Below are 25,485 nucleotides of genomic sequence, written 5' to 3'. Positions count from 1 at the left end.
CCAGTTCTGCTGTTCCATAAGTTCTATTAAGTGGGCAACGAAATCTACTGTTGGTCCTCCTTTGGGTTTCTCTGATCATAACGATGAATTTACTGAGACTGTGTGTGCATATATCTCTTTTTGTACTGACTGTATTGTTCCTTATAAGACATTTACAGTATTCCCCAATAATAAGCCTTGGATTTCAAATAGAACAAAAGATCTTCTGCATAAAAAGAAAATAGCTTTCCAGAAGGGAGAAAAAGTTAGAGAGCAGAAATACAGAAGGATAGGTTAAAATTTAAAGATAAAGTGGAAGATCAGCTGGATGGAAATAATTTAAAAAATAGCATGGCAAGGGATTAAAACCTTTGCAGTTATAGAGAAGAAGGATACCAAGATGATCAGATTGTAGAGTTTTAACTGTGACATAGATTTTGCTGATAAATTGAATGAGTATTATCTAAGGTTAAAGATAATACTCATTCTTAGTGTTAAAATTAATTATTTAAAACAGAGAACAATATCTAGTGATTTTGGAAATATAGAAGCTCATAAGTTTAAACATCTTTTCCAAATATACATGTGAAAAAAAAGTCCAGGGCCTGATAATATAGGAGGTAAGGTGTTAAAGACCTGTGCAGATCAGCTATGTGAAATCTTTCGCCATATTTTCTTAGAGTCTCTCAAGGTGCAAAAAGTCCATAAAATATGGAAGAAATCTAATATACTCCCTGTGCCGAAAAAACAGTGTGACAAAATTTAAATGGTTTTAGACCGGTTGCATTAACATTATTATGATGAAATGTTTTGAAAAAATAGTTAAGGAAATGATTTTATAGCAGATTGAGACTAGCCTTGACCTATTACAATTTGCCTAGAGAGAAGGTAGAGTTGTAGAAGATGCTATACTTTATCTTTTAAATTTGGTTTATAAACATTTGGAAAAACCTAAGATGTGTGCCAGATTGTTATTTATTGATTTCTCTTCTGCTTTTAACACTATTACGTCACATTTGTTAATAGATAAATTAATCTCTCAATTGATTATAATTAATTGATATTGATTTAAATCTTGCAGTATGGATTTTAGATTTTTTAACAGAAAGATCACAGTGTGTTCAAGTCAATGATGTATATTCTATACAGTCATTTTGTACACATGTATTTGTATGTGTACAAATTATTGTCATAGTTTTTACAAGGATAGGCATATTATCAAATATCCAGATGACTCTGTGATAGTGAGTCTTCTGCAGGATCAGAATTGAGGGCAAGGTCCTGTAGTGGATGACTTTGTGGTGTAGTAAATTCCACCTTCAATTAAATATGGAAAAAACATGTCAGTTACCTATGTAGCCCTCCTTCCCTGCAGGAGGGAACGGAGACGTATGTTAGAAGTGAACCAACAAATTGGGATATCACATGAGAAACCAAGAAGAACTAGATGTTGCAACAGAAACTATTGACTCTCTCTTTTCCAGCACATTAGACTCAGTTGCTCCTTTGCGCTTAAAGAAGATTCCCAGGGGAAGGAAATTCCCAGTTGAAAAAATACTATAGTAATTTATAATAAATACTATAGTGTTTTTGAACCATACTATAGTAAATTGTAGTATACTGTATATATTATAGTATTTACAACATTTTGTTAATGAATGCTACAGCATACTGTAGTATTAACTATAGTGAACTGATAAACTGTAATAAATACTGTAGTATACTTTAGTTTTTACTACAGTAAACTGTAGTGTATATTGTAGTACAATATACCTATATAGTTGTAGAAAACTTGGTACAGTATTGGGTAAAGTAATTTGTTTATATTACTATAGTTATGTTACCACAGCAAATTAATTTAAGTACTTTACTATAGTTTGGTTCAAAAACACTATAGTATTTACTATAAATTACTATAGTATTTTTTCACCTGGGTTAGTCCAAAGCCGTATGGCGTTATTTTACTGTCTAATGTCGAGAGCACATTATTGTGACGCGAGAGCATATCAATGTAATGCGCGAGCGCAAATCTGTCCGCTCGCGCGCGGATTTCCTTTGCTCTCGCGCAAATCTGTCCGCTCGCGCGCGGATTTCCTATGCTCTCGCGCAAAACTGGACGCGCGCTCTCAAATATACAGGGCTCTCTCATGAACTGCCTCTCCTCTAGCTCAGATATTGCGTGTGCACACTCAAACTGTTTCCTGCGTGCTCAAACGTGACCTGCGCGCTGAAACTGCACACGTGCGCTCACGAATCTCTCCGTGCTCTTGCAGAAATTAATTTGCTTTTGGATTAAACGCTGTCAAAAGTTATCAACCAATCAGAAGAGACGACTGATCCATGTAAATGATACGTGGAATCTTATTGGCTGAGAGTGAACTGCGCCTGGAATTCTTTCGACAAAAATGGATATTTCATAATATTTATCAAATGTAACCTAGTAACTGCATCACATTACAGGTCAAACCCCAATTTATCTAAACAAACAAACAAAAAAAGTTTCTTAAAGTTTAGAATTAATATAAAAAATAGGTAACATTTTACAATAAGGTTTTTATTTGTTAACATTAGTTAAATGTATTATCTAACATAAACTAACAATGTGCAATACATTACTGTAATTATTAATCTTTGTTAAGGTTAAAAATACAGCTGTTTGTTGGTTGTTTACTTCACAGTGCATTTACTAATGTTAACAAATACAACTTTTGATTTTAATAATGTATTAGTAAATGTTGAAATTAACATGAACAAATATTAATAAATGCTGTAGAAGTGCAGTTCATTATTAGTTAATGTTAACTAATGCAGTTAAATAATGTTAATGAAACCTTATTGTAAAGTATTACCAACAAATATCTTCTGATTTAAGACCGAACAAGATCAGGTCAGATCATCATTCCCTTAATACTTAAAATGTGGAGATCACATATACCACCATAGTCAATTTCTTTTGAGGTCGGGTATAAAACATGACATACAAAAATACTTAAGCTCGTATGTATGCATGATTAATCAAAATAAAACGATCTTATTCCTAAATGACAATGATTCGGTTATGTCTATTAAACCTTTGAAATTACGAACATATTGGAATATTTAAACCTGGTTTTGCATTGCCGCTGAAAGCAGTGGTCATAAACTATATGTTTTAAACAGCTTCACAAAGCGTTTTCAACAACACACTATTGCTACTTCTGTGTTGCAAACATTAAATAATAATGCAAGTATTGCAATAACAATTTATAGTCCGAATATACACTGATTTTAGCAATAAATGACCTTTGAAACTAATGTTATTACACTGTTCTGCCAGTAGGTGGTGACCAGTGACTGTTAAAATGTATTTGATGATCAGAATTATTAATTCAAGAAATTCATTTAAAAACACTGGACGAATCATATCTTCATTAATTTCAAACGATATTGTAATGAATTCATTTAAATTAATACATATTTTTAAATAGGCTTTATAACATTTTACACATTTCTAAATAGACTGATTTATAACATTATTAGTTGTTTAATCTTTTGTTTTTAATTAATGTTTAATTTAATGTTTTGGTCCATGATATTGGCTAATATGATGGTTTTTGATAAATCGTTCAGTGGGGTTTGACCTGTAATGTGATAGCTTATTAATATAGAAAACATCCAAGCGCCCCATTCCAAGCCATTTCTAAGATATGTCCTGCATTTTGATTAATATTATTAAATATTATTAAATTGTAAAGAAATGAAATATCCATTTTTGTAGAAAGAATTCCAGGCGCAATTCAATCTCAGCCAATAAGATTCCACGTATCATTTTCATGGATCAGTCGTCTCTTCTGATTGGTTGATAACTTTTGACAGCGTTTAATCCAAAAGCAAATTAATTTCTGGAAGAGCACGGAAAGATTCGTGAGCGCACATGTGCAGTTTGAGCACGCAGGAAACAGTTTGAGTGTGCACACGCATCTGAGCGAGAGGAGAGGCAGTTCATAAGAGAGCACTGTATATTTAAGAGCACGCGTCCAGTTTTGCGCGAGAGCATAGGAAATCCGCGCGCGAGCGGACAGATTTGCGCGACTAGCAGAGGAAATCAAGCGCGCGAGCGGACAGATTTGCGCAAGAGCAAAGGATATCCGCGCGCGAGCGGACAGATTTGCGCTCGCGCATTACATTGATATGCTCTCGCGTCACAATAATGTGCTCTCGACATTAGACAGTAAAATAACGCCATAAAGCCGTGGTACAACAAACACACTCAAGCCCTTAGGAAAACAGCCAGAAAAATGGAGCGCAGCTGGAAGAAAACAAAAATCAAGCGTATAGCGTCAGTTCTGGCAGACACGTCAGTCAAACTTGTATCAGCTGAGATTCAGCTGATCCATACCATCCAATAGGGGTACATTTCAGATTAGACCACGTCTTTCAAATACACCACTGCATGAAAAATGGGATTTTCGTCCCCGTAAACGGCCGGAAATCTCCCTAATTTTCGACAATTAACGGCAGTTTACAGCCTGTGAACATCGCGTTTGTCTGTGCCACATATTGACGGAAACGAACCATGACGTATGTGGAGTTCGCGGAGGCGCGGTAATGGCTCTAATTAGCATATGAATAGCAGCGCCCGTGCCTTGCCAGAGAATGGCTTGAATTTCCTCACTCAGTATTGGTTGAAACTACTACATTTAAACAAGAAAAATCACTCGTGATTGGTTGGCAGATCTGTTACTATTGGTCACCCTGGATCATTATAAATTTAAACCCCAAAATTATAACATATATATATATATATATATATATATATTTAATTTTATATATACACATGCTATTATGTTGTATATTCATGTCATTGTTATCCTACACTATTATTACCATCAAGGACATGAATTTATTGAGGAAAGGAAAATTTGCCAGGGACGTGCTGTTTATTCAAAGAAAGAGCTTTATTAGCACAAACACAAACACACAACCATGTACAAAACGTAGGAGATCTGCCCACACAACAAATGGGGAGCTCACGAGAAGCCCAAAATCCTACAGCACCATGAAATGTCTGTTTTCCGCTTCGGAGCTGTAGGTAACTAGCGGCATTCTGTCTGAATTCAGTCCATTTTACAGATGTCTGTGGTGCGTTGTCCTTTACTTTGGAATCGCCTCAAATCTCGACTGCAGCGTGGCACAGAGCTCGGTGCAATCCATCCAGACACCCCGTCAACGATGCAGTCTTCCTCATCAGACATCAGGTCTACGGTAGCGCACTTCCAAAGGCCCACCTCATCCTCAGCTAGCACACGGTCTTGCTTCTAGCAGCTGTAAAAACAACCAATAAAGACAATCAGTATTGCGCAATGCACTGCGTATGGACTCAACACATCTATTAATGCACCTGAAAAATAGTCACATTGACCAAAAACTGATCTAATCTAATAAATCTTACCTTCTTTCTTCTCGCTCGACTCCGAGCTAACCGCTTCACAGCTTCCGCCTGCGATGCAAGATCTGGATGTTTGTACCTGAAGCTCCTGCATACTGTCTCGTAATGTGTCTTACAGGCAGCTGGAAAACAATTAAATGAGTGATATAAATAAAAAACAACTTGTAAAAGAACTTAAACAAAAAAAACAATAAAAGAGAAAATAGTAAAAGTTACTTACACTTGTGCTACTTAAAAAAGCTTTGCTTTTAGGCTACTTTTAGCTTAGATAGCAGTCTTACCGCAATTTTAGGATTGTGCACCCGTCTTCTCTTCTTAGAGTTAGTATCTTCCACACAGTTTTTCGAATCCAAAGCAGCCAACCTATCTTCTATGGACAGCAACCTGGAGTTTACTAAAGTGAACTGCTCACATCGGCAGCCCACTGATAGCATTCAGCAGTTTCTTCTCGCCGGTGTTACGGATCAACTGGGGATCATGTTAACTGGGGATCATGTTAACTGGGGCGCGCGCGAGCACGCAGATAGTTTTACCTGGATTTCCAGCAAATGTTAGACGGCGACAGATTCGTCACATGCGATATTCCACGGATTATAGATTTAAAAACGTATGTTTCACCAGCTGTATAATGCGTAATAAATCGCCTCGATTATGCGGTGTTCGTTCCTGCGTTTTTGGAGCAGTTTTAAGGAAGTTTATCATGCTCTCACGTCACGCTCACAAACCACGCCCACGTTAACATGGGACACTAGTTTCAATGAATGTCAAACTTGTCAACGAAATTAAGTAAAGTATAAATATTTATTTTCAACAATAGTGTATCATATTGTGTCTGTAGTGTGCTACCATGTTTTCTAAACACAAATTACAAGAGACAGATTAAGCTAAAATTAGCAGTAGGCTACCTAAAGCAAATGTGAATTGCAAAGTCTTTAATGTTTTTTATTAACAAGTCTTGTTAATTGATGTTGCTATTGTTCATAATCAAATTATTTATCTTATGAGCGATTACATATATTAAGGGGAAAAAAACAGACACTTTGGCTTGTGTTTGTTCTAGGTGATTTTACTGATTTTGTTGATTTTATTTCCTGAGATCTCTTGCTTAGGTTTCAAGTACACTCTGTATCCTAAAACAACCATGTTTCATTCTGGATTTATGACTGATTTAAACTCAACATTTGCTTTGGCTTAGGAATTATAAAAACTTGACTTTGTGCAGGCTTGTATCATACTCTGCTCCAGAGTCATATCCATCAATAGACTGGAAGTAGCAGATGGATACCTGCAGACATTTCTCTCAAAATTAGTTGATTCTGAGAGAATTTGCATTTGTATAGCTCACAGTATTTTAATTTACATGTTAAAGCCTCCCCTGGAATTAGGGGAAGGGGGGTCACGGGGGGACAACTGCCAAGCAAGGTCCACGTCAATTTCTGACAATTCACGGCAGTTTTCGGTGTTGCCTGCAAATTGCCGTGTGCAGTCGTAAACCTGAACTTCCACGGCAATCTACAGTGCCGCTTACTGACGAAAATCCTACTTTTCATGCAGTGCACCTTCCAGTATTCAGATGCCGCTTGATCGCCTCCATCCCCTACTCCTCAATAAATGACTGCACCAGTGGCTCAGTATCGCACCTCTACTCATGTAATCCGGGTTATTATTGTTGTTGTTGTTATTAATTCCTCATGTCTGTTTATTTCTCTTTCAGGTGATGTTCACGTGTATTCTTCTGTGAGATGTCTCTGTTCTCTGTTTTGCTAAACTGTTCTGGTTATGGGGGAAATGTATCGTTGCGCTCCCTACTCTGTCCAGGCATGGCTGCTTGAATGAGTGGGGAGTTTTGCCCAGAACAGTTCCATACCGCCAACCTTAATTTGCTATTGTTTCTTACTATTGTTTAAATTGTTTATTGCTAATGTTCTTTATCATTAATAATCTTTGACGATAGTGGTCTGACAGAACTAGAGGTCTTTAGCATTGCATGGAAAGAACACATTGTTACGTACAGAAAGGCCTTAAAAACTGCTAGATCTACTTATTTTTCAAACCTCTTAGAAGAAAATAAACACAACCCTAGGTATTTATTTGATACAGTGGCTAAATTACCAAGAAATAAAGCTTCAACTTCTGATGTTTCCAAACAGCACAGCAGTAATGACTTATGAACTTCTTTACTTGGAAGATTGATAATATCAGAGAGAAAATTACAACCACCTACTACAGTATTGTGTCAGACAGTGCATTGTAGTATCCCTGAGGAAAAATTCCATTCATTCACTGCTATAGGAGAGGAAGAATTGTCTAAACTTGTTAAATCATCAAAATCAACAACATGTATGTTAGACGCTATATACCGAGTAAGATATTGAAAGAGATGCTTCCAGGGGTCATAGATCCTCTTCTTAATATCGTTAATTCGTCATTATCACTAGGATACGTACCGAAAACTTTTAAGCTGGCTATTATTATTAAGCCTCTTATTAAAAAACCACAACTTGATCCTAGAGAATTAGTCAATTACAGGCCAATCTCGACCTTTTCTGTCAAAAATACTAGAAAAGGAAGTATCATCGCAACTAAGTTCCTTCTTAGAAAGAAATGGTATCTATGAGGATTTTCAGTCAGGATTCAGACCATACCATAGTACTGACACGGCTCTCAGAGTTACAAATGATTTGCACTTATCATCAGATCGTGGTTGTATCTCTGTATCAGTGTTACTGGATCTTAGTGCTGCATTCGGCACTATTGATTACAAGATTCTCTTAAAGCTGCTGTCCGTAACTTTTTTTGTGTTCAAAATTTACAAAAATTATATAATGAGAATGTACAACATGAATCCATTTTCCAAACTGTGCTTTTGTCTCACCCTGAATCATTATGGTACACCTATAATAAGTGTTTATATTCTGACTATTTCAGACCGGACTGGTAGGGCCCTCAGCAGAGTATCACAGTAACTGCGTGACTTGCCATAGACAGACATGGAGAAAAGTAACTCCGGCTACAATGTTCTTCCACAAGATGCGTCCAGGTCTATTTATTAACCGCCAGAGGGCCAAAAATCTTGGACTGCAGCTTTAAATAGAATCGACTATTATGTTGGCATTAGTGGAATCGCATTGGCATGGTTCAAATCATACTTATCTGACCGTTATCAGTCCGTAGTAGTAAACGAAGAGATGTCATATCGATCACAAGTTCAATGTGGAGTACCGCAAGGCTCAGTAGGACCATTGCTTTTCACTCTGTACATGCTACCCTTGGGAGATATCATTAGGAATCATGGCGTTAGTTTTCACTGTTATGCTGATGATACTCATATTTGATGATGCTCTATATTTCTTCGTGCCCTGATGAAACTTACCAATTCACAAAATTAATGGAATTGGATGACCAGTAATTTCCTACTTCTAAATTCAGAAAAAAACAGAGATTCTAATTATGTGGCCAAAAACGTCTGCACGTAATACCCTAGAATATTATCTAACACTTGATGGCTGCTCTGTTAAGTCTTCGTCATCAGTTAGGAACCTGGGTGTGCTCTTTGATACCAGTCATTTGAAAGCCACATTTATAGCATTTGTAAAACCGCATTCTTCACTCTTAAAAATATATCTAAACTATGACATGCTCTCAATGAAACATGCGGAACAGTTAGTTCATGCGTTCATGACCTCAAGGCTAGATTACTGTAATGCTCTACAAGGTGGTTGCCCTGCTCGCTTGATAAACAAACTACAGCTGGTCCAATACACAGCAGCAAGAGTTCTTACTAGAACCAGGAAGTATGACCATATTAGTCCGGTTCTGTCAACACTGCATTGGCTCCATATTAAACATCGTATAGATTTTAAAATCTTGCAAAGCACTGGTTTAAATGGTTTAGCTCCCCAGTATCTGAGCGAGCTCTTAACACATTATAGTCCTTCACGTCTATTGCGATCTCAGAATTCAGGCCAATTAATAATACCTAAAATATCAAAATCAACCGCAGGTGGTAGCACCTAAACTCTGGAATAATCTTCCTAGCATTGTTTGGGAAGCAGACACTCTGTCATTTTAAATCTAGACTAAAAACACATCTGTTTAAACTTGCATACACATAACACATTATCTACTTCTATAATTCAATTCACGTAAATTGTTAGTCTGCATAGATTAGGTCAGCCGGAACCGGGAACACTTCCCATAACACCTGATGTACTCGCTACATCATAAGAAGAATGGCGTCTACACTAATATTAGTCTCTCTCTGTTTATCCCGAGGTTTGCCGCAGCCTGCCAGATGCAGGCTGTATCCAGATGTGATGAAGAACCTGCATCTAGACATGACAATAACGCAGCCCTGCAAAGGCCTCCTTCCCTTTCCTTTCCCTATGTATAGATAAAATGTTATAAAATTATTCCAGTTCACATAGATCAAACACACAAACCTATAGACTAAACGTGTAAATGAACGGCAAGAATGTATTAAAGGTATTCGGTTTTTCAGTGGGAAAGGTGTCATTTAAGTGGCCCCTAAAGTAATAATTAACAATTTTTACAATGGGAAGTGATTCAATCAAAAACCTTTAGCTCGATAATAATTTTCCTATTGTCACTGTGAAGCTGCTTTGAGACAATGTGTATTATGAAAAGTGCTATATAAATGAAGATGACTTGACTTGACTTGACACCATTGTATACAAACAGAACTGAGCTGGACGATGACATCACTGTTTTCTCCAGTGCTGATATATAGATAAATTAACTAATTATTGATTTTTACAACGGAATGAATCAATACTGAATTTACTTAAGCTGGACAATGACGCCATTTTCTTTAAGAGCTGCTGCGCAGCCAAAATTATTTACTAGTTATCACTGTAAAGCTGCTTTGACACAATCTGCATTGTAAAAAGTGCTATATAAATAAAGGTGACTTGACTTAACTTGAATCACCTTAGAGTGTAAACTAAACAAGCCAATGCACATTAGCATGCGAGCTTTGCATCACGCGCACCGCCCTGCAGTACGGGTATAAATGCGTAAGCGCGTGCACTCACGCTCTGTTTTTTGCTGAGGAGATGAGCAAGTGTCCTGCGCTCAGCGGTGGCACAGGAACTATAGAGATGGGATGTACGTCTCCGTTCCCTCCTTCAGGGAACGGAGGGAACCGAGACGTTCCCTTTCAGTCGGTCATGTTCAACGTACGTCAATGTATGTAAGTGAACTGATGAATTGGGATCCCTAATGAAACGCCACAGTTGTTGGCCCTTCCAGCACCCTGCATAAGCCTCAGCATCCCCCTGCATCTTGGGGCGAAATAGGAGTGAGCTTACACCGAGAGAGTCAACGCTGCTGTTTTGCACAACCCACTCCTGAGACTGGATAACACTGGGAAAGCGTGCCCTTGGGGAACGCTGCGGAAACCACATCCTGAAAAAGGGAGGTAACATGGGGAATATGCATAAGGACTGATCAGGGGGCAGTACAGCATATGGAATGTCCCTGGAATGGCTCCGACTGAACAGGGGGAAGACACACCTGGCAGGGACGGCAGAGTGGACTCTGCCAAGGGAAAGACACGGGCTCACCGCAGGGAGACTTACCGTGGAATTACGCATATGGGACCGCAGAAGGGGTCACAACATATGGCACCCAGTCTAGCAAAGGTTGAACAACGTATGAGCTAGGCCTAGCGTCAGACACTCCGCAATGTCTGAGGTCATAATGTGTGATGGAGGAACAGGTGATGGGTTCACCACCTGGGGAAATCACCGGAGCAATAAGCGTACTTATCCAGTCCGAAGGGAGGGGAAAGGCACAGCAAGCCGACACTAGAACGACGGCTCCAGGTGTTACTGGCCTAGCTCCACATATGTCTGTCAATGAGGCGCCATGCGTCAGCGTCCAGGAAGAAGCTAAACCTCTGGAGGAGTGAGCTGTCAACCCAAGCGGGCAAGGCCAAATTCAGTATTGATTCATTCCGTTGTAAAAATAATTAGTTATTAATTTAGTTAATTTGTCTATATATCAGCACTGGAGAAAACGGTGATGTCATCGTCGAACTCAGTTCAGTTTGCATACAATGGTGTCAATGCAGGCAGATCAAAAACATTGTTGAATATCAAGCATTTTGGAATTTCAGTCAATGGCAATATGATAACAAAAAAACACTGGGATATATTTACTTGCTATTTAAAGTCGCAAACCAGAGCCTTCGCTCTCTGTATTGATTGCCAAATGTGCAAGCTGTTTTGGGCATCCCCACAGTTGCTTCTCAGATACTGTATGTCTTCAAATGTCGGAGACAGGACAAAGATCTCTCACATGATCTCTTACATATAGAGAGGAGTTTGTACAAGTCAATAAACGCATGTCTATATGGTCCAAAAAGTAAGTAAGTGTTTATGCGGAGGAGTATGGAATCATAAAATACATTTTTAGTCATTAAAATTTTATTTATTGGAGTACACTCACAATAACACCAAAACGCTGTGCTTTTGTAAAATAGAGAAAACAAACAGGATATGCGCTTTCGAGACCACAATGAACCGGCTACTTGCCTCACAGACATAAGAAATAAAACTATAGAAAACTTGAAATGTCTACTTTTAAAGAAAAAATAAAAAAACACAAATACTCTCTGATTATGTAATCCGAATGAGAAGGTGCATTTCTCTATAAAGGCACGTCTCTGCGGAGATGTCGGGTCAGCTTCAGCAACTGCCGTTGCAGCCGACACTGACTCAGAAAGCACTAGTTATTAATAAATAATTAAAAGGTGTTCTTTCCCCCCAACACAGTCATAATCATTACTTTTGCAGCAAGCTTTATGTGCGAGCTTGAGCGCGGAATATGCCATCAAAAATATGCTATTAAAGGATGGTTAGGCTATTATATTATTTAATTTAATATAAACACGCGACTAAATGATTCATAGCCTAAATGAACGACTACTAGTTGACAGGAAAAATCGTTAGTCGGGGGCAGCCCTTGGCAAAAAGAAAACATCACACTTTAAAATAAAATGCAATAAAAACAGATATAAAAACATTTGAATCATTACGCATGCATGACGTGTATACAGTATACTGCAAATCACGTCATGCATGCGTAATGAGTCAAATGTTTTTAGTTTATTTCATTTGTTGCTTTTATTTTCAACTTATTTATTACATATAACACAGCCTGTATAATGGCTTCTAAAAAAAATGTGTGGGGGTGCTATGGGGCTGCTTTGGTCTTTCTTGGGGGTCCTGAAGCACTTGCTAGCCCCTCCTTAGCACCACCCATGCCAACTGGTGACATCAGGTGACAAACAGGTGATAAAAATGGAGAAACCAGGCTCAACTGGGGGGCCAGTTCTCCTCTGGCCAACAGCGAACAGTGCGTGATTATGATTCAGGCAGCTTTACAGGTCATAAGCCCAAATGGGATTGCAACAGTCAAAATATTTAATCCAGTTCTATCTAGTTGAAGAACGTATTCATCACGACGGTATGGGACGGATTGTTGGGAATCTGTGACACTGGCTGTCGTGTCGGTGAGGCCTTCACAGGGGATGATCTAGTTGACACAATCTCTGCTGACACTTCAGGGCTGCATTGTAGTCGTGTCAAGGTGCAGGTCCTCAATCTCACCTGGATACGGACCGGATCCGGCTGATTACGGTAAGCCACGTAATAAACAGAGAGACTAGTATTAGCATAGATGTCATTCTTCTTCTGATGTAATGAGTACATCTGGTGTTATAGGAAGTGTTTCCGGTTACGGCTGAACTAATTTATGCAGCCTAACAATCCTTTAATGGATTTGAAAACATAAATTGATAATGTGTTATGTGGATACCAGGTTAAAGATATGTGTTTTTAGTCTAGATTTAAACTCACAGAGTGTGTCTGCTTCCTGAAAAATGCTAGGCAGTTTGTTCCAGAGTTTAGGAACCAGATAGGAGAAGGATCTACCGCCTGCCATTGATTTTGATATTCTAGGTATTACTAGGTTTGATTTAATTCTGAGATTGCAGTAGACGTGAAGGACAATAATGCGTTAAGAGCTTGCTCAGATACTGGGGAGCCAAACCATTTAGTGCTTTGTAAGTGATTAGCAAGATTTTTAAATCTATACAATGTTTAATAGGGAGCCAATGAAGTGTTGACAGAACCGGGCTAATATGGTCATACTTCCTAGTTCTAGTAAGAACTCTAGCTGCAGCATTTTGGACCAGCTGTAGTTTGTTTATATTGCGAGCAGGGCAACCACCTTGTAGAGCATTACAGTAATTTAGCCTTGAGGTCATGTACGCATGAACTAACTGTTCCACATTTGTCATTGAGAGCATATGTCATAGTTTAGATATATTTTTAAGATGGAGAATGCGGTTTTACAAATGCTAGAAATGTGGCTTTCAAGTGAGAGATTGGTATCAAAGAGCACACCCAGGTTCCTAGCTGACGACGAAGACTAAACAGAACATCCATCAAGTGTTAGACAGTATTCTAGGTTATTATGTGCAGAAGTTTTTGGTCCAATACTTAAAATCTCTGTTTTTTCTGAATTTAATAGTAGGAAATTACTGGTCATCCAATTTTTTATATCTGCTATGCATTCCGTTAATTTTGTGAATTGGTAAGTTTCATCAGGGCATGAAGAAATATAGAGCTGAGTATCATCAGCATAAGAGTGAACACTAATGCCATGCTTTCTAATGATAAAAGACTTGCCATCAACTGAATTGTGATGTGCAGCAATAGCGGCAACATACACTTTGAGGTTAGAGGGAGACAGCCTTCACTCCAACCCGTCTTGCAGGAAGGAAAGCACTGACCTGACAGAGCAAGTTCGGGGGTTCTCCCGGTGAGAAGAACACCACTCGACAAACAGGTTCCACTTCAAAGCATAGAGGTGCCCCGTAGAGGGAGCTCTAGCAGAAGTGATGGTGTCTACCACCGACTGGGGTAGGTCACCTAAAATCTCCACATCCCATCCAGGGACCAGACATGGAGATTCCAGAGATTTCATGGAGAAGTCAGCAGGTCCTTCCTCACAGCTCTTTTTGGTGCTGAAGCACACAGGGGAACAGCCATGGCGCAATTGTAGGGAACCACTACAACATACAAGGCGTGCTCACACCAAACCGGCCAAAATCGCAGCCCTTTCTGCTTAAAAAGCAATCACGAGGGCACACAGATAATGTGGTGAAAACAGCAGTTGAGAACTTGTGAGCTTGCGGCTGCCGCTGTAGAATGCGAGTGCACCCCCTTCCGCATTTATACCTACGCTGCAGGACGGTGCGCGTGACGTAAAGCTCGCACGCCAATGTGCATTGGTTCATTTAATTTACACTCGAAGGTGAAATGGGCTCTCATGTGATATCCCAATTCTTCAGTTCACTTCTGACGTACGTCGAACATGATTGACTTAAAAGGAACTAAGGATATGTTAATTGATTTTAGAAAATCAACATTAAGTCCAGGGATGACAAACATAAATGGAGTGGATATTCAAATGACTGACAGTTATAAATATTTTGGGATAGTAACTGATGACAAACTAAGTTTTGAAGCAAATGTAACAGTTGTTTGCAAGAAATTTCAGCAAAGAATGTTTTTCTTAAGGAAGATGGGAACATTTTATGTACAGTGGGCACGGAAAGTATTCAGACCCCCTTAATTTTTTCACTCTTTGTTATATTGCAGCCATTTGCTAAAATCAAGTTCATTTTTTTCCTCATTAATGTACACACAGCACCCCATATTGACAGAAAAACACAGAAATGTTGACATTTTTGCAGATTTATTAAAAAAGAAAAATGTCTCAGGTTACAGATGTAACCCTGGTTCCCTGAGTAGGGAACGAGACGCTGCGTGGCAACGCATTGGGAACCTTCTGCGTGATGTCGTCACTGAAGCACTCATGTATCTAACCAATCGCGTAGCGAGACGTCAGAGACGGGTGACGTCATGGACCAGGAAACTATAAAGCATACCCGGATGCAGAGAACGCTAGCTTCTGGGATAAGTCTGAAGCAAGCACTCGCAAGTATGCAGGGGGTACGGCAAGAGACGCAGCGTCTCATTCCCTACTCAGGGAACCAGGGTTACATCTGTAACCTGAGACGTTCCCTTTCGTGGGAACTGTCGACGCTGCGTGGCAACGCATTGGGAACGCAATCCCAACTGTGCCGTAGCTTCAAATACTTGCCAATGTTAGTGACAAAATAGAAGACCCCGGAGTGGAGCCAACATCAAGGGTATAAACCCTGATAAATGTGTGCTGGCATGACCATCCAGCTGCATCACAGATACCATTAATGGATATTCCAGACATCAGAGCCTTTGATGCCGCCATACCCCTAGTGATATGGGCGCGAACAGCCAATGGAGAGGGCTGTCCGGCCGATTCATATGCAAGTGAGATGGCCTCAACCACCCACTTGCTCATCTTCTGCTTAGATGCTGGGCCCCCTTTCTTAGGGGACCCATAACAGACAAACAATTGGTCTGATTTTCGCCACAGGGCAGCTCTGTGGGCATAAGCATCCAAAGCCCTCAATGGGCAGAGGAGATTCAGTTTTTCCTGATCGGAAGACTCAAAGGGAGGAGGATAGAAGGCCTGGAGTACAATGGGACCTGGCACATTGGTGAGGACCCTGGCAGATAGCTAGGTCTAGCGTGAAGGAATGCTTTCACCTAAGGCTGGGCGATATATCGCATGCGATTCTCACGCGCATTTCGTCAGTAAAGCCGGTTCCCTGATTACCGCTAAATCGCTATCACCAAATGGAGCGCCTTTTAATAGACAGAGCCGTAGTTCACGGACAAGCCACGCAAAATCGGGTTCATTATCGAAGTCGATTCATCTTCGATACTGAACGCGATTTTGCGTGGCTTGTCCGTGAACTACGGCTCTGTCTATTAAAAGGCGCTCCATTTGAAAGCAGGTGATGGCGATTTAGCGGTAATCAGGGAACCGGCTTTACTGACGAAATGCGCGTGAGAATCGCATGCGATATTTCGCCCAGCCCTACTTTCACCATCCCGCCGTACGGACCAACACGTAGTGGCCCCTCAGGTCTGGGAGTAAGTGTTTCAGTGCTAGAAACACCGCCATCATCTCCAGCCGATTTATGTGCCAGGAGAGCTGATGGTCCTCCCATAGACCCTGAGCCGAGCGACCACTCATGATCGCCCCCCCCAGCCCGTGAGGGAAACATCTGTCGTAAGCATTACGCGACGACGAGGAGTTCCCAGCACGGGTCCCTGGGACAGGAACCAAGGCTTTTTCCAGATGACCCGAGCATGAAGGCATCGCCGCGTGACTTCGATCATGCGAAAAGGATTTCCCCTCAGGGAAAACCCCTTGGTCCTGAGCCACCACTGTAAGGGTCTCATGTGCAGAAGGCCAATAGTAATCACGTTGGACGCAGCTGCCATCAGACCCAACAGTCTCTGAAACTGTTTTACAGTGAGAGTGGTTCGAAGGGAGCCTCAGCTAACCCTTGTTATACCACAGCCAGGTCCCAGGCCGGCCTCAACCTCAGTGTACCACGGAGGAAGCGAGTAATGAGGGGGTCTCGACCCACCGAGAAGCCACCCTCAAGAGAAGCATGAAAGGCTGAGATAGCCGCGACATAAACCTTCAAGGTTGAAGGCGATAGGCCCTCAGAGAATTTTTCTTGGAGAAATCTTAGCACAAAGCTGATAGGAGAGTGGACAGGGTCCATATTATTCTGTCTGCACCAAGCAGAAAATAAATTCCATTTATAGGAATAAAGCTTCCTCATGGCGGGAGCTCTGGAGTTAAGGATGGTCTCCACAACCTCAGTTGGAAGACCAGCATCTATGAGCCTTGCCCCCTCAGAGGCCAGGCCCATAGCTTCCACAGTTCTGGGTGGGGATGTATTATCGAGCCGCCCGCTTGCGACAGGAGGTCCTGTCTAAGGGGAAGCTCCATTGGGGAACCGTCTAGTAAGGACACTAGGTCCGAGAACCATATTCTGGTTGGCCAGAAGGGGGCTACCAGTATTAGGCTGACCCCTTCCCGGCGTACTTTCTCCAGAACTCCCGGGAGCAAGGTGATCGGGGGAAATGCGTACAGACGTAGCCTCGGCCACGTCTGTACCATCGCATCCAGACCCAGAGGTGCTGGATGTGTTAGGGAGTACCAGAGTGGTCACTGGGTTGACTCTCCCGAAGCAAATAGGTCGACTTCCACTCGACCGAAATGTTTCCATAGGAGATCCACCACTTCTGGGTGGAGTCTCCACTCCCCATGCCTCGGCCCCTGCCTCGACAGGGCGTCTGCTCCCTTTATACCCCAGGATGTAAGCTGCCTTCAGAGAGAGCAGCTTCCCTAGGGACCATAGGAGGATCCGACGGGCCAAGTAGTAAAGTTGGCGAGACCGCAGACCCCCCTGATGGTTTATATATGAGACCACCGCCGTGTTGTCCGTGCGGACCAACACGTGATGGCCTCTCAGGTCTGGGAGAAAGTGTTTTAATGCTAGAAACACCGCCATCATCTCCAGCCGATTTATGTGCCAGGAGAGTTGATGGACCTCCCATAGACCCTAAGCTGAGCGACCACTCATGATCGCCCCCCAGCCCGTGAGGGAAGCATCTGTCGTAAGCATTACACGAAGACCAGAAGTCCCCAGCACGGGTCCCTGGGACAGGAACCAGGGATCTTTCCACATGGCCAGAGCATGAAGACATCGCTGCGTGACTTTGATCATGCGAAAAGGATTTCCCCTCAGAGAAAATCCCCTGGTCCTGAGCCACCACTGTAAGGGTCTCATGTGCAGAAGGCCAAAAGGTATGACGTTGGACGCAGCTGACTGGCCTAACTTCACCCCTTTCACGGCTGCGAGAATGGAACTCACACGAGCAGGAGACAAATGTGCCTGCATCGTGGTGGAGTCCCAAACTACACCTAGATAAGTGGTAGTCTGAGCCAGAACTAGCACACTCTTTTTGGCATTGAGCCTCAGCCCAAGCCTTTTCATGTGGGACAGAACAGCATCTCAATGCTGAACTGCTAGTTGCTCTGATTGAGCTAGAATCACTTTCTATGTAATTCAGTACGCGGATGCCCTGAAGTCTCAGTGGAGCCAGCACTGCATCCACGCACTTCGTGAATGTGCGGGGTGATAATAACAGGCCGAAAGGAAGAACCCTGTATTGGTAAGCTTTGCCCCCAAAAGCAAACCTGAGGAACTTCCTGTGAGAAGGATGGATGGACACCTGAAAGTACGCCTCTCTCAGGTCTATCACCACAAACCAGTCCTCGGACCTGATCTGTGGGATAATCTGTTTAAGTGTAAGCATCTTGAATTTGAGCTTTCATATTGAGCGATTTAACACATGTAAATCTATGATAGGACACATCCTTCTTTGGAACAATGAAGTAGCGGCTGTAGAAGCCTGACAGCTTGCTGGGAGGAGGAACCCTTTCTATAGCTCCTTTTCGCAAGAGTGTCATAACCTCTTGTTCCATAACCAGAGACTGCTCGGGGGTCACCACTATGGGAAAGACCCCATTGAATCTGGGCGGACGAGACCCTGTAACCCTTTTCTATGATGAGCAGCACCCATTTTGATATATTCGGTAGAAGTTTCCATTCTGCCATAAAATCTACTAAGGGAACCAGTCTCTCGAGACTGGCCTCTGGTGTTTTTGAGCACTTGATTCAACGTTCTGGTGGCGCACCGGCAGAAAACAGACGAATCAAGTCATGACCGGCTCTCCTCGGAGGGTCGGTGGAGACCGCTGTGCCCTGATGCACACTGGGTGGCAGGGTTAGCATAACGGCCCCCTGAGGGCGCCAAAGGGGGACGGGTGTCAGATATTCTAACACAGGACCCCCTCCGGAGGGGGCTGCCCTCATGGATCCTGGCCCACAGATGTCAGGACCTCTTTGAAGCCTTCTTGGTGATAATAACAGTCCGCAGATCTGTTTTACTTCACAAAGACTTCAGCTGTGTCACCTGTCCCGGTCCCCAAGCTTTCTGCGGGGGAGCAAGGGTGGTGACACCCTTTTCCTTTAAATTCCTCAGAATTTAATGTATTCAATATTTCATTTAATCCTTAAATTAAATGCAGCCCAAAACAGTCAAAAATGACAGGCTGAATATATTAGAATACAAAGAGAATTATAGCTCGTAATAGTTTGCAAGGTATTATAGGGAAAGAGAGAAAGGGAAACTCCCGTCTGCTCAGTTCCCTCCAGATATATATAAACACATTATATACAATATATACTACGTGCACGCAATCTATGCGCAGCCTCGGCAAACACAAGATCCGAGCGAGCCGTATATTTTTTGTTGCACACTTAATCTACGCGCTGCCTTGGCAAACGCGAGATTCGAGCTATATATTCCTTACTGCAGGCTTAATCCACGCGCTGCCTCGGCAAACGCGAGATCTAAGCCTCGTGTTAGACTTTTATTCCCTCGAGAATAAAGCCAACAGGAGTAGAGATAAAAACTCTCGCTAGTGCATTTCTTTCTTTACACTCCGGGACATTTTTATGAATGAACCGTCAGCTGCTTTGTTTTTGAACTGACGTGCACGCTCCACTCCCTGACACGATGTGTGTGAGGTGGCGAGTCCTCAGATCGATATCACAATATCCACCTCCTCAGAGCTGGGCATGTGAAATACCGGTGCCTCAACCCGGGGAAAGAAACCACACAGCATGCTTCCACCTGGGAGACGGCACTGAACCTGGCAGGTAAGGGCAGAGAAAGGGCAGCGCCCGTCTCTAACCCCTCTGTCAGATCCATTTGTGAACCCCACGAATGGCTTCTTTTTCGCAATCCGCGGGGAACACTGGAACACAGTATTCTGAGAGCGAGTTTCTTTTTTACAGTGCACACAGATGGCTCCCTCGAGAGCTGCCTGGGCTTACTCAACTCCCATTCAACTGCTGTTTCTCGCCATAATACGTGTCTTATATATATATATATACAAAGATATTGTGACTTGTTTATATGAAATAAGACAAACAACACCAAATAAGACACACGATAACATAGAGTGCTTGCTGAAGACACAGAAGCTAGCGTTCTCTGCATCCGGGTATACTTTATAGTTTCCTGGTCCGCGACGTCACCCGTCTCTGACGTCTCGCTACGCGATTGGTTAGATACGTGAGTGCTTCAGTGACGACATCACGCAGAAGGTTCCCAATGCGTTGCCACGCAGCATCGACAGTTCCCACGAAAGGGAACTGAAATATCATATGGTCCTAAGTATTCAGACCCTTTGCTCAGTATTTTGTAGAAGCACCCTTTTGAACTAATACAGCCATGAGTCTTTTTGGGAAAGATGCAACAAGTTTTTCACACCTAGATTTGGGGATCCTCTGCCATTCCTCCTTGCAGATCCTCTCCAGTTCTGTCAGGTTGGATGGTAAACGTTGGTGGACAGCCATTTTTAGGTCTCTCCAGAGATGCTCAATTGGGTTTAAGTCAGGGCTCTGGCTGGGCCATTCAAGAACAGTCATGGAGTTGTTGTGAAGCCACTCCTTCGTTATTTTATATGTGTGTTTAGGGTCATTGTCTTGTTGGAAGGTAAACCTTCGGCCCAGTCTGAGGTCCTGAGCACTCTGGAGAAGGTTTTCATCCAGGAAATCCCTGTACGTGGCCGCATTCATCTTTCCCTCGATTACAACCAGTCATCCTGTCCCTGCAGCTGAAAAACACCCCCACAGCATGATGCTTCCACCACCATGCTTCACTGTATTGGACAGGTGGTGAGCAGTGCCTGGTTTTCTCCACACATACCGCTTAGAATTAAGGCCAAAAAGTTCTGTCTTGGTCTCATCAGACCAGAGAATCTTATTTCTCACCATCTTGGAGTCCTTCAGTTGTTTTTTAGCAAACTCCATGCGGGCTTTCATGTGTCTTGCACTGAGGAGAGGCTTCTGTCGGGCCACTCTGCCATAAAGCCCAGACTGGTGGAGGGCTGCAGTGATGGTTGACTTTCTACAACTTTCTCCCATCTCCCGACTGCATCTCTGGAGCTCAGCCACAGTGATCTTTGGGTTCTTCTTTACCTCTCTCACCAAGGCTCTTCTCCCTCAGTTTGGCCGGTTTGGCCAGATGGTCAGCTCTAGGAAGGGTTCTGGTCGTCCCAAACGTCTTCCATTTAAGGATTATGGAGGCCACTGTGCTTTTAGGAACCTTAAGTGCAGCAGAAACTTTTTTTGGATCTGTGCCTTGCCACAATTCAAACTTCAGGCAGTTCCTTTGACCTCATGATTCTCATTTGCTCTGACATGCACTGTGAGCTGTAAGGTCTTATATAGACAGGTGTGTGGCTTTCCTAATCAAGTCCAATCAGTATAATCAAACACAGCTTGACTCAAATGAAGGTGTAGAACCATCTCAAGGATGATCAGAAGAAATGGACAGCACCTGAGTTAAATAATATGAGTGTCACAGCAAAGGGTCTGAATACTTAGGACCATGTGATATTTCAGTTTTTCTTTTTTAATAAATCTGCAAAAATGTCAACAATTCTGAGTTTTTCTGTCAATATGGGGTGCTGTGTGTACATTAATGAGGAAAAAAATGAACTTAAATGATTTTAGCAAATGGCTGTAATATAACAAAGAGTGAAAAATTTAAGGGGGTCTGAATACTTTCCGTACCCACTGTAGCACCAAAATTATGACTTTATTTTATTATATTGAATCAGTGTTCTCTTTCTGTATTGTAGCTTGGGTTGGTAATCTTACTTTGTCAAATAGGAATAGGTTGAACAGTCTTGTCCTATCACAGTAGCAGGGAAAGTTATTGGGGTGAGTCAAATTCAGCCTATTGATATTTATCGTAGACAGGTTTTAAGGCACACTCAGTTTTACAGATCATCCATTACATAAAGAATTTCAGCTGTTGCCTTCACTGCGTTGTTTCAGAGTGACTGGTGGAAGAACAAAACGTTAAAAAAAAAATTGTTTCAGTGGCTATAGGTTTAATGAATACTTCCGAGGCAGATTGTCAATGGTTTTTTTTTTATTTGTTTGTTTTTTTAAGGAATTAATTAATTATTTGTGCAATGTGTATTATTACTGTTGTGTTGTCTGTAGATTATGTATTTTCTGTATGTGTTGTCACGCTGGCTTATGAGGACAGTCAGACTCGGAAACTCAATTTAGTTTGCAAGGTACCCATTCAGGTTCAATGGCATCCTCTTTTCCTTGGTGGCAGGAAAAGATGCCCCAGTCCTTTGTGCAGACATTGTGGTCCTATTGGTGAAGGATGCAATAGAGCCTGTCCCTCCAGCCGAGATGGAGAAGGGTTTCTACAGCCCTTACTATCGTACAGAAGAAAGACGGTGGGTTACGATGAATCAAAGACCTGCGAGTTTTGAATCGGGCCTTGCACAGGTTCCCGTTCAATATGCTGAAGAAGCGCATTCTGACATCATTCGCCAACAGGATTGGTTTGCGGCGATAAACATGAAGGTCACATACTTTCCTGTCTTGATCTTGCCTCGTTTCCTTGGTTTGCCTTCGAGGGTCAGGCATATCAGTACAAGGTCCTCCCCTTCAGGCTTTCCCTGTATCCTTGTGTCTTCACAAAAGTTGCAGAGGCCACCCTTGCCACGCTAAGGAAAATGCACATTCGCATTCTTAATTATCATGATGACTGGCTGATTCTAGCTCACTCTCAAGATCTATTGTGTGCACACAGGGACCTGGTGCTCAAACACCTCAGCCAATTGGGACTTTAGGTCAACTGGGAAAAAAGCAAGATCTCGAAAGTGCAGAGCATCTCTTTTCACAGATGCATCCAACAGATGCGTCCAAGATGGCCTGGGGCATCATATGTAATGGGTGTGCAGCTTCAGGCTCCTGGACAGGACCTCATCTGCACTGGCATATCAATTGCCTTGAGTTGCTGGCAATATTGCTGGCCCTGAGGAGGTTTTGGTCATTGATCAAAAGCAAGCACAGAGTGCCAGGGCAGTTTACGGTCACGCCGCATATCGTAACTTGCCCACCATCTCCTCCTCTGGAGTCAGCGGTCCACTCACATCCCAGCTGAGCTCAATTGTGCAGTGGATGCACTGTCATGTCAAGTGATGCTTTAAGGAAAGTGGAGACTCCATCCTCAGGCAGTCCAGCTGATCTGGAGTTGATTCAGTGAAGCACACCCTTCAAACATGCCCCTGTGGGCCCCATGTTGGCTATTTGTGGGCATAGTGCTAGGGCCAGCCCACATCAAACCTAAACAGGCCCAGTGTGGGCTTGCCCAGGTGAGGCCCAAGAGGCCCAGTGCGAGGCCCACAGCTTTGGGCTCACTGCAGGCTCTCTGTGAGCAGCCCACACTAGTGGACTGCCCACATTAAGCCTATGATGGCCCAGTGTGGGCCAGCCCGTTCGGGCCCAGAGCAACTTTTGTACCTTTGAGCCCATGCAGGTTTTGTGTAGGCAGCCTACTTTCATTTCCTATGCTCTGTTTGGCTGCTTTTTAAAATTTAATGTGAAATTCAATAAGACATTCTATTTATAACTTTGCACAGAAGGTATAAAAATTAATGACAAATTACAGTAATTTAAATTTTTTATACAGAAAAATTACTGTATTTTTCAGTTTTTTTTTAAATTACATACAAATGTATGTAAAATTACAAAAATAATCTGTAATTGTAATTAATACATTAACAAAACAGTTAGATGATAAAATGGTCAAATGTCTGCCAAACAAAAACCATACAATTTAAGTAAAATCTCCTTATTTAAATAAGCTGAAAACACTGTCACATGACTGGTAGCAACAGAACAATAAACACTTACAGGTCTGTCTAGATCTCAGCATCTTCACTTATTACAGTCCAGTTTGACTATTTCTTTCATACAAAACTTATAGATGTTGGTGTTTTATTGAAAATAATAAAGTTTGAAGTCACCATTATGGAGGTAAGTGTTTACTTTAGTTGGGCACTTGACCCTTGATTTTTCAGCATCGGTTTTTCTCTTGCTGCTGTAACTTTGTGTTTCTGAAACACATTTGTTATAGAAAAAATTTGCAAGAGAAATTCTGGTTAGATGAATTTGATTATTTATTGATGATTCAGTTATCATGTGATGGCCTGATTCAGTGTTCTCATGCAGAGTCTGATCTTTGAATATATTAGCTCTTAGTTTTGCAGGTTTACAGCAGCCTTGTGATATGAAATTGTCAGATAAAAAATAAGATATACTGAGTTTTTCATTATAAAGAAAGTGTTTTCAGTTGGGCTGCAACAAACGATTATTTTGATAATCGATTAATCTATCGATTATTAGAACGATTAATCGACTAAACATTGATTATTGCACTGATTAATCAGTAAGCTTTGTTCGATTATTCTACTTTAGCAATTAGTTAAAATATTGAGTTATACTGTACTTTAACTAGTAAATAAAACAAGGAAATCACTTCAGCTTTTAAAAGTGTATTTTTAATAATTTTCAAGCCAACTGAAATAAGAATGTAATTATGTGGGGTTTTTTTGAAAAATGAAACAACAACATACATACACACACATATTATATATCATATTATATATATATATATATATATATATATATATATATATATATATATATATATATATATGTGTGTGTGTGTGTGTGTGTATGTATGTATGTATGTATATACACTGTGTGCAGAATTATTAGGCAAGCTAACTTTCTGATCATATTTTTTTTCCAAACACATTTTACCAATTTCAATCCACATCAATCTTAATAACTACTATTAATAATGTTTTTAATCATTTATAAGTGATATATAATTGTTCATGGAGGCTGGAAATGAAAAATGCCTTATATTCAGGTGTGCAGAATTATTAGGCAGGTTTGCTTTTACAGGCAAAATGAGCCAAAAAAGAGATTTAACTTAGACTGAAAAGTCAAAAATGATTAAATACTCACGAGAAGGACGCAATATTAATGCAATACTAGAAATTGCAAAGTTAAAGCATGACCAATGGACAGCAAAATGCTCATTAGGTCAGCGGGGTCATACAAAAACAGGTGGAAAAGAAAAGACACATGTTAACTGCAAAAGAGTTAAGAATTAAGG

At 41.4% G+C, this 25,485-nt stretch overlaps 1 protein-coding gene and 1 long non-coding RNA gene across 2 annotated transcripts in view; one reads left to right on the top strand and one right to left on the bottom strand.

Annotated features, from left to right (window-relative positions):
* The window catches only part of LOC125243904 (X-linked interleukin-1 receptor accessory protein-like 2), a 567,738-nt gene that overhangs the window by 242,923 nt on the left and 299,330 nt on the right, over nt 1–25,485 (top strand). The window lies entirely within an intron of this gene.
* Nucleotides 4,896–7,173, bottom strand: LOC125243912. Its single transcript, XR_007179179.1, has 3 exons — nt 5,689–7,173; nt 5,411–5,529; nt 4,896–5,283 (listed from the first exon to the last, which is right to left on the bottom strand). It is a non-coding gene; the product is annotated as an uncharacterized LOC125243912 (long non-coding RNA).

This window comes from Megalobrama amblycephala, linkage group LG13, assembly GCF_018812025.1.
Source record: "Megalobrama amblycephala isolate DHTTF-2021 linkage group LG13, ASM1881202v1, whole genome shotgun sequence".
Classification (NCBI taxonomy): Eukaryota; Metazoa; Chordata; class Actinopteri; order Cypriniformes; family Xenocyprididae; genus Megalobrama; species Megalobrama amblycephala.
Note: the sequence above shows the minus strand (reverse complement) of the source record. Positions and strands in the feature narration are given on the sequence as shown.